General features: G+C 42.3%; 1 pseudogene; it reads right to left on the reverse strand.

Moving 5' to 3' along the window:
- Positions 1–3,616: 3,616 nt before the first annotated feature.
- LOC102250224 lies at positions 3,617–5,443 on the reverse strand (annotated as a pseudogene).
- Between the last annotated feature and the right edge of the window lie 3,795 nt (positions 5,444–9,238).

A 9,238-nucleotide genomic window follows, 5' to 3' on the forward strand; every position in this document is an offset into this window, starting at 1 on the left:
CAACTGCTTGGGGCTGAAGGACCGCACCCAGGCCTGAAATCCCCACCCGGGCCCCGAGGACGGGAGGGTGAGCGGGCTCGTGGGCGCCCCCTGGTGCTTCTGCTCCCAGGCGTTGTGCGTGGAGCTCTGACTAGAGAAGGGACATCCTTGGTTCAAAAACAACTTTCTGAGCGCCTACCACGTGCAAGGTGCTGTGTAGGAAAACTGAGAGGCGATTAAGACAAGCACACTGTCTCCAAGAGGCTTTTCGGATAAAGAGAAGGAACAACTTAGAGAATAAATAGCTTATCCTTTCTCAGCCTCAATTCTGTCTTCGACATAACCTCTTCTGCATCCTGTAGTTGGGAAGATAACATGAGAATGGATGTAAAAGGCCTTCTGTCAATGCCTAGCTCAAAGGAAATGAGAATGAGTTCCCTAAACACAATGTGCCTGCCCATATCTTTGGGTCTTGGCGCATCCTACTCCCTCTGACTTCTTTTCTGTCTTGACTGCTAGAGGAAATAGACCCGTCTTTCACAATCTGGCCCTAACGGACTATTCCCTGCCTGGTTGCCATTCTTACCCGTCCCACAATGCGTACACACACACACACACCACCTCTGCCATGCACTTAATAGTCTCTCCTAATGCTGTCCAGTAGAAATATAATGTGAACCATAAATGTAATTTAAAATTTTCTAGTAATGACATTTTTTTAATTTAAAAGAAACAGATATGATTAATTTTAATAATATATTTTACTTATCCCAAATTACCCAAAAATATTATCCTTTATCATGTAATCAATATATAAAAATTATTGGTTATAAATGAATAGGATATTTTACATTCTTTTTTAAAAAATGTGTTTTTTATTGATTTTAGAGAGAAACATCAGTGAGAAGGAGACATTAATTGGCTACCTCCTGCACACCCCTACTGGGGATCCAGCCTGCAACCTGGGCATGTGCCCTACTGGTAATCGAACCAGGGACCTTTTGGTTCATGGGTGGAGGCTCAACCACTGAGCCACACCCACAGGCTCTTTTCATTTGGTACTAAGTCTTTGAAATCTGGTGTGTTTTATACCTAACAGTACATCTGAATTTTGGCTAGACACATTTCAAGTGCTCAATAGTGCATGTAGCTAGTGAGTATGGGACAGTGAAGTTAGAGCCCCTATCAGATTCAGGCTGGTAAATGACTGAGTAGATTAATTCATCCTCCATGCTGCTTCTAGGGAAGCTTCCCTCTCTCCCCCCACCCCTCCCCAGGCAGAGTTTGGATCTCTCTTCACCCTCCTCAGAGCACTTGGGACCAGCTCCTTTCTAGAGGAATGGAGACCTGGAAACGCAAGGGGAAAACCTGGTTCTCCTCCATACCCTACTGGGAGCACATGGCTGGTGGTTGTCATTAATAATGAAGAAACGCCATAACCGGTTTGGCTCAGTGGATAGAGCGTTGACCTGCGGACTGAAAGGTCTCAGGTTCGATTCTGGTCAAGGGCATGTACCTTGGTTGCGGGCACATCCCCAGTGGGAGGTGTGCAGAAGGCAGCTGATCGATGTATCTCTCTCATTGATGTTTCTAACTCTCTATCTCTCTCCCTTTCTCTCTGTAAAAAATCAATAAAATGTATTTAAAAAAATAAGGAAGAAAGTCCTGTGAGTTTCATAAAAGACAGGGTTCAGTGGAGGACCACATAGTACAATGAATTCTATGGGCCATTAAAAACTATGTCCCAGAACAAAGGTTTTTGAGTTGTGTTCTTAGAGGTCCCTTCCCAGGATTTGAGGACAGGAAAATAGTGGAGTTCTGGCCTCCCTTCCCTTCAACCAGAGTTGGTTGATTTTTATCAGATTTATATACTAGTGTTCTGGGTAAAGAGCTCATTAAAAAAAATGTTTTCTATGAAAAATACTTGAAAATCAATTTTAGAAGCATAGTGGTAAAAGTTGGATATCTGTTAGCTTCAGTAGACCAAAAGGCTGGATTGGCACCCTGTGGTCAGACTGCATTTCCTGAGCCCATGGTTGGCCCTGGTTTAGCTTGCTTAGGTCAGAGAACTTGACTTGGCTTTGAAGAGTCCATGGTCTGGTGGGATATGAGACTTCTGCATATAAAGCTACTAGAGGACAAGTAAAGAGCCCTGGGCTGGGCTTCAGAAGACCTGAAGTCTGCCCTAGACAGTTGGGCTCGGTGGATAGAGCATTGGCTTGTGGACTGAAGGGTCCCTGGTTCAATTCCTGTCAAGGTCATGTACCTCAATTGCAGGTACTATCCCCTGCCCTGGTCGGGGTGCCTGCACGAGACAACCAATCAATGTGTCTCCTTCACATACTAGTAGATGTTTCTCCCTCTCTGTTTCTCCCCCTCCCTTCCACTCTCTCTAAAAATCAATAGAAAAATATCCTCGGGTGAGGATTAACAAACAACAACAACAAAACCCAAGAAGACCTGAAGTCTAGTCTTGGTTTGTCCAGACTGACTAGGGAAACTCTAGGTTAGGTCTCACCCTTCTCTGGGTCTAAGATTCCTTCACTGGAAAACAAGGGGTTGAACCAGATAATACCTTTGAGCTCTGACCTATGATACACTCTTCATAATAATAATTAAGTAATTAAGGTTTATGCATGTAGCATATTGCTCACAGTTCTTTCATACCAGTTAGGTCATCTTGCTTTGTGCTCTAGTTAATTTTATCTGTACCTAATGTCTGTCTTCCCCACTGACTGTAAGTCCTTTGAGGTTGTGTCTGATTCATCTCTGTGTCCACCCATTGGGCCTGGCGCAGGCAGGCCTGAGCACACATTTGCCTTCAGTATGTGTCTGTGGAATTAAATTGTCTTAATAAAGCACAAAAATGTATAAAACTATCAGAAGCCAGGTGAGTTGGAGCCACTTTTATGGCACAGAGATAGGAAGGGCCAATAAGGTAGAGGAGAGGGAGACAGGTAGATAGGTGAGACTGTTTGCAAAGCCTTCTTGGAAAGGGAGGGACTCAGCTGAAGAGGGTAGAAAGAGAGCACAACCCCAGAAGGGCTGTTTCTTCTTCCTGCTCTCTCACTTGCTTTCTCAGAATAGGTGAGCTTTTTGTGCTCACAAGCAGCTGAGAGACAAGGGCACCAAGTCGGGATGTTTAGAAGTGAGACACCACATGAAAGCATTTTGTTGGGGTAGAATAGAGAGATCACAGACAGGTTCTGGAGCCAAACAGCCCAGGATTCAAATCCTGGTTATACAGCTTACATTGTGAACTTGGGCAAGTCAGTCAAAATGACCACTCTCTTTCATTTCTTGAACACACATTTATTGAAAATCTTTTCTGGGCCAGGTATCGTGTCACACCAAGGATGCAGGTGTGAAAACATAGACAAGTCCCTATCCTGATATAACTGGCAAAGAAAATAGATTTTTTTCTAATAAAAAAATTATACTTACCGAGAAGCATTCAGAATGTCAACAAAACAGCTGCAATTTTTTTTTTGCAATTAAAGTGGTATTCAGTTAACAGAACAACAATTATTTTATATAAGTTGCATCAGAGACAATTGAAGATGTAAAAACTATCACCCCATATATAACTAATTTGTGCTGTGCACCAAGAACCTGCTTTAAATTTTCATGCCAGTTTATAGGCCCCATACTGTACCAGGCAAGGTTAGTGGCTATTGAAAATACCACTAGGACAGGGTTATCTAAAGACCCATTCAGTAGTGGGTTAACTATACAAGAAAAGACACTCTACAGTTTAAAAACAAATCTTACACACCCTTACATTTCAATTTTTTTCCTTTAAAAGGAATGAGTTGTGTCCCAAGGTGGGGCAAATGCTTTATATACAAGGAAAAAACTGTGCTAGAACCAACTTATTCTTTGTTATCATCATCATCATCATCATCATCATCACCTTCTTCTTCTTCTTCTTCTTCTTCTTCTTCCTTCTCCTCATCCTCTTCAACTTCCTCATCTTCCTTCTTTTTCTTGCCCCTTTCAGCCTGACAACTCCCTTTTTTTGCTGCATCAGGCTTTCCTTTAGCTCAGTATGCAGCAATATCTTTTTTGTACTTCTCCTTTAGCTTAGCAGCTGTCTTCTCATCAGGCTGCTTGTCACCTGCAGCAGTGTGATTCCACATCTCTCCCACCTTTTTCGCAACATCACCAATGAGCAAGCCAGAATTCTCTCCTTTAATTTTGGGGCAACTTAGAACAAAACAAGAAAAAGGCCGAAGGAGACCTCGTGGGTGCATTGGGATCCTTAAACTTTTTTTGTTTGTTTTCTCTTTAGGCGGGATATAGTTTTCATTTCTCTTTCATAATAGGCCTTGTCTGCCTTTGCCATGTCTTCAAATTTTCTTTTCTCTTTAGCACATATTGTCTTCCACCTCTCTGAGCACTTAGAAAACTCAGAGAAGTTGACTGAAGCATCTGAGTGCTTCTTCTTGTGCTCCTCCTGGCACGTGTGCACACAAAAAGCATATGATGGCCCTAGCCTGTATGGTTCAATGGATAGAGCATCCACCCGCAGACTGAAGAGTCCCAGATTCGATTCTGGTCAAGGGCATGTACCTCTGTTGCAGGATCTATCACTGGCCCTGGTTTGGGCACATGTGGGAGGCAACCAATTGATGTATCTCTCTCTCTGTCTCTCCCCCTGCCTCCCCCTCTCTCTAAAAATCAATGGAAAAATATTCTCGGGTGAGGATTAACAAAAACAAAACAAAAAACATAATGACATTTTGCCTCTTGGCTTCTTAGGATCTCCTTTCCCATGTTTAACTATTTTTCCTCAGTAAGCACAGAGTTGTCCAGTGCCCTTCTGTCTTGCACTTGCCCTTGCACTGTCTCTATGGGGCTCAATGTACTGCAGTGGCTATGAGAGCCAGAAGCCAGGGAGATAGGTCTTAAACAGAAAATCATACACAAGTATAAGAGCATTTTGTTTCATTTTAAAAGGAGAATGACAATACTGTGTGCTTTGTGGGATTGTGAATATTAAATGAGATAATACAAGCATCTAGCAGATTGTCCAGGGTATAACAAATGAACATTACTGTAGTTAATTTCTCCATATGCCCATGGTGTTCTCAGGTTCTTCCCCCTCACCAATTCTTCCTTCTTTCTCAAGGTCAAAATGCTAAAGCTGACTTGGTTCTCCTACAAGAGCAGGCTGGCGACAGAGAGGAGGAGAAGAAGGGCCCTGAACTAATCTCACCCCTGCCCTAGAAGCTTCTAGCTTAGTCCTCACTGAACTCCAGCTCCTATAGCTCACCAGTGGCCCATAAGGGTTTTCTGCTTAATTCCAGTCCCTATCCCAGTCTCTTTAGGCTAACCCTAAATCAAAGTTCTCCTTTGACTCTGATGTGGTTCTAGGGACCTCACCTCTTGGGACTCCTCTGTATTCCCTGTTCTTCCCACTCTCAGTCTGCCTGAAGAGTGGAAGTAGAAGTCTGCCCTTCATTGCTATCTCTAAAGACAGCCTGATGTCCCATTTCGTGACATGGGAAAATGAGGAGCAAGACAAGAGATGGCAGAGAAAGAACAGGGGAAGTGACAAATGAAACAAAATTCTAGAGTAGCATCCTCTGATCATTGTTCCTGATTCTCTCCAAGAACCTAACTGGATAGTGGGAGGCGGGACCAAGGATATGCCCTATCTTCCCGGGGGGGTGGAGGGGGTCCCTTCTCCCAAGCAGGCAGAACAATAGTTGTCTTATTTGCCTCAGGGACAGCTTTGCATCTTTGAGGTTTTCCAAACTAGGTGGTACCCAGGCCACTGGCATAATCTCCTCTGGGAAATGCCTTCTTCTTCAGCCCTGGTGTGTTCAGGAGCAACTCAGTTTGCACAAAGTCACACAGCTTAGCCAGGATGTAAACCTAAGCAGTCTAATTCCAGAACCCTTCACCCTCATCTGTGTACAGCCTTTCTGATTGCTTTAGGCAGTTACTTGTCCCTCTTCTGTGCTCCCTCACCTGCCCCTGTACCATTTCCTTTCAAGACATTATTCACAAGTACCAGTTGCTCTTCTAAAAACTGAGCTCTTTGAGGGTAGGAACTGGGTTGTTACGAACAGGTGGTCAGTAGATGTTAAATGGATGAGTGAACATTGGCAGTAAGATTCTAGAACTGATTCTGGCAGGGGAGATGATTCTCTTTGTGAAACTAGCCTGGGAAGGGTTGTTAGAAACCAAGATCTCTTTCCCTATTCCCTATCCTGCCAGAGTGTGGCAGCTTCTCAGTAATGGCTGTACTTGCCATGTTTGGACACCAGGGAGCTCCACAGATAACACAGCCCAGACTCAGAGATTCTTAAATTTTTCTGAGCCAGAGATTTAGGACTCTATTACACTTCTGCTGAAGATTCTCTCACTTTCCAAATGAAAGCTATTGGTATCCAGAAACCCTGTAATGTACAGGAAGGACAGCTAGGCTGCTGTACACACATCATTCATTATTCACTTTTATTAAGTACCAGGTAAGTACCTGGAAGAATATAAAGATGAATGAAACACAGTCCTGGATGAGCTCAGGGGCTAATGGGGAAAATAGATACTTCTTAGGTAATCACAATCCAGTTATATAAGTACTCTAAGCTGTGTAGCAGAGACAGGACAAGTCAGGGAAGGTACTGGGTCTTTTTTTTTTTCTAATAACTTCTGGTTCATGCTAGGCTGTCACCATTGGTCAAAGCATGAATGCTTTTATTTCACTTGAGCTGAAACTTTTGGATGGAGAGGAAATCCCAAAGGAGAAAGAGAGCTTGATGTGGTTGCCATGTCATCTTCTCAGCCTCAGTTTGTTCATTTGTAAAATGAGTACTGTATAGCTTGTCTTATCTAGCAGAGTTCTTGTGAGGGAGGAAATGAGATAATAGATATGAAAGCTCTTGAAAATGATGGAATAGAGGCATGAGAATTGTTTATCCAGTTTGATTTAACCAATGTCTGTAGAATATCTATTATGAACAAAGCCTGAAAGGTGATTCAAGGGAGATACACCTGGCACAGGTTAAAGGCTTAGTGTATAGGTTGTAAAAAGACAGATCACAAATAAAAAACTCTCTTCTTGCAGAGGCTATAATCACATGAGGATCCAATATAAGAGCTATTGAGTTGAGAGTCACAGCTTCTGATCCAGGAATATCCATGAGGTCTCAGGATGTTCCTATCTTGTACCAGTAAAATTTTAAAGCTGAACTGGATCTATAATCGGGTACCTACTCATCCTATAGTTGGGGAGACAGATCCAGAGAGGAACTGGATTTTCTGTTGTCACATCATGATTTTGGAGGCAGAGAGGAGATCAGAATGTTCCTTCTGTTGTCCAGACCATGTTTTTGGCTCCCAGACACTATTTTTCATTGTGGTAAAATACACATAATATTAAAATTTACCATCTTAACCATTTTTAAATGTACAGTTCAGTCATGTTAGCAACATTCACATTGTTTTGCAACTTATCTCTAGAACTCTTTTCATCTTGCAAAACTGAAACTATATCCATTAAACAATTCCCTATGCTCCCCTGCCCCCAACCCTTGGCAACCACTGTCCTACTTTCTATATCTGTGAATTTTACTATTCTAGTTACCTTATATAAGTGAAATCATATAGTTATCTGTCTTTTGTGATTGGCTTATTTCATTTAGCATAATGTCCCCAAGGTTCATCCATATAGTAGCATGTAGAATTTCCTTCTTTTTAAAGGCTGAATAATATCCTATTGTATGTATATACCACGTTTTAAAAATCCATTCATCTGTTTGTATGCACTTGGGTTGCTTCTACCTCTTGGCTATTGAGAATAGCTTATAGCTGCTATGAACATGGGTATACAAATACCTTTTTGAGACCCTGTTTTTAATTTTTTGGGCATTATATGCACAGAAGTAGAGTTATTGGATCATATGGTAATTCTATTTTTTAATTCCCAGACACCATTTTAGCCTCACAGGAAATGCAACAGGTTCTAAAAGATTCAAGATATTGATGCGAAATGGTAACAAACCCTTACTTCCTGCCTCTAGGCTCTTTGTACCACATGGGTTATGGGCCCATAACCCCAAAGAAATCATGTGGCAGCTAAGAGAAATGATGCGGTTGAATTTAAAGGAAGTTGTAAGCATGCTTTCCTTTCCTTTATTCTTGTGTGTTCTTGTAGACAAATGAGTGAACAGGCAGATGGGTTGGCTTACACAGATGTGACAAACGAGCAGTCTGAGTGATTCAGGCTGCAGATGTGTTTTGTGTGGCTTACACTTTTAAAAATGAGCTGCTAATACTAAAAAAAAGGGACATATAAAAAAATCCGGTTTTTCATCTTCTCTTAAAGATGATCCAGCAATACTGAGTCTACCTTTCTGCCTGCTTTCCTGTGTGCCACGCTCCCCACCACTTCCTATACTTTTATCTACTCCTCTCAACTGTGTTACCTATCTGCCTGCTTTTCCATTTGAGTTTAAGACCCTGGCTCAGCCCTAGCTGGCTTGGCTCAGTGGATAGAGCGTCGGCCTGCCGACTGAAGGGTCCCAGGTTCAATTCTGACCAAGGGTACATGCCTGGGTTGCAGGCTTGATCCCCAGTAGGGGGTGTGCAGGAGGCAGCCAATCAATGATCCTCTCTCATCATTGATGTTTCTATCTCTCTCTTTCTCCCTTCCTCTCTGAAATCAATAAAGAAATATATATTTAAAAAAAAAAGACCCTGGCTCAGAGCATAGGTCTACTAGAACCTAGGTCAGGGGCTCATTTTCTGTTCTGTCCAATTTCCCAGCACACAGTTGTTACTCAATAAATATTTGAGTGATCATATGGATTAACTCATGTCAACTTACTATGTGCAGGGCCTGTGAATGCATCCTTTTCCTCAGAAATGAATAAGGCACAGCCCTTGACTTCTGAAAACTCACAATCCTATGGGTTAGGGCAGTGATGGCGAACCTTTTGAGCTCAGCGTGTCAGCATTTTGAAAAACCCTAACTTAACTCTGGTGCCGTGTCACATATAGACATTTTTTGATATTTGCAACCATAGTAAAACAAAGACTTATATATATATTTTTTATACTTTATACATTTTTCCTTTTAAAAAAAAATATATTTTATTGATTTTTTACAGAGAGGAAGGGAGAGAGAGAGTTAGAAACATCGACGAGAGAGAAACATCGATCAGCTGCCTCCTGCACACCTCCTACTGAGGATGTGCCCGCAACCAAGGTACATGCCCTTGACCGGAATCAAACCTGGGACCCTTCAGTC

This window comes from Myotis brandtii, unplaced genomic scaffold, assembly GCF_000412655.1.
Source record: "Myotis brandtii unplaced genomic scaffold, ASM41265v1 scaffold244, whole genome shotgun sequence".
Classification (NCBI taxonomy): domain Eukaryota; kingdom Metazoa; phylum Chordata; class Mammalia; order Chiroptera; family Vespertilionidae; genus Myotis; species Myotis brandtii.